The following is a 1004-nucleotide window of genomic DNA, read 5'->3' on the forward strand; positions in this document are numbered from 1 at the left end:
TGGGAATTTTGGGGATAGGCTGGATATGGTAAGTGGAGGTGGATGGGTAGGTGTGGTATTTTGGTGGTGACTTCGCTCCCTGTGCGATCATCACGGCACTTACATCTTTCTTCTTGGAAGCGCCACCAGTTTGTAAAGCTTTATTGGTGGCTTGCAATGCTTCAAGATTTGTTACCATACCATTCTTGATGCCCTCTTCAATCCTTTCTCCGAGTTTGATGATATCAGAGAACTTTTGACCCTCGATCAGCATCAACCTTTCATAATATTGGGGATCCTGAGCCCGGACGAAGAACCTATTCATTTGTTCTTCTTCCAGGGCCGGCCTGACCTTGGCTGCTTCTGACCTCCAACGAGTAGCATACTCGCGGAATGTTTCGGTGGGCTTCTTCTTCAAATTTTGTATGTAGAACACATCCGGGGCGTTCTCAGTATTGAACCGGAATCTATCCATGAAGTCCGATGCCATGCTTACCCAACTTGTCCATTTCATGGGGTCCTGACTGATATACCAGGATAGTGCATCTCCCTTTAAGCTCCTCATGAAGAGCTTCATGCGGATTTTCTCATCTCTTCCAACCCAACTAACTTGTCGCAATAGGTCCTCAGGTGAACTCTGGGATCTCCGGATCCATCAAACATTTCGAACTTGGGAGGTTTGTACCCCTCCGGAAGTTCAACATCTGGTTGAATGCACAAGTCTTCATAGTTCAGCCCCTCAATGCCTTTGCTACCTTCGACACCCTGGACTCGACTGGTTAACTTCTTGAGCTCGGCTGCCAAGTTCCTGATGAGGGAGTCTTTGTCATCAGACTCAGGTGCATTTGAGATCGGTTGGGTGTAGTGAGGTACAGTTTCCACAAAGATAGGAGTGTTATGGAGGTGGTCGTTTATGGTGTTTGGTGGCTCGGGAATGAGCAATGGAGTGTTGTTGCATGTGTTGCAGGTTTGGACGTGAGCAGGCTGTATTTGTGGTTGCAGGGTGTTTTGTGGAGGTGCGGGAT

This window comes from Nicotiana attenuata, unplaced genomic scaffold, assembly GCF_001879085.1.
Source record: "Nicotiana attenuata strain UT unplaced genomic scaffold, NIATTr2, whole genome shotgun sequence".
NCBI classification, from domain to species: Eukaryota; Viridiplantae; Streptophyta; class Magnoliopsida; order Solanales; family Solanaceae; genus Nicotiana; species Nicotiana attenuata.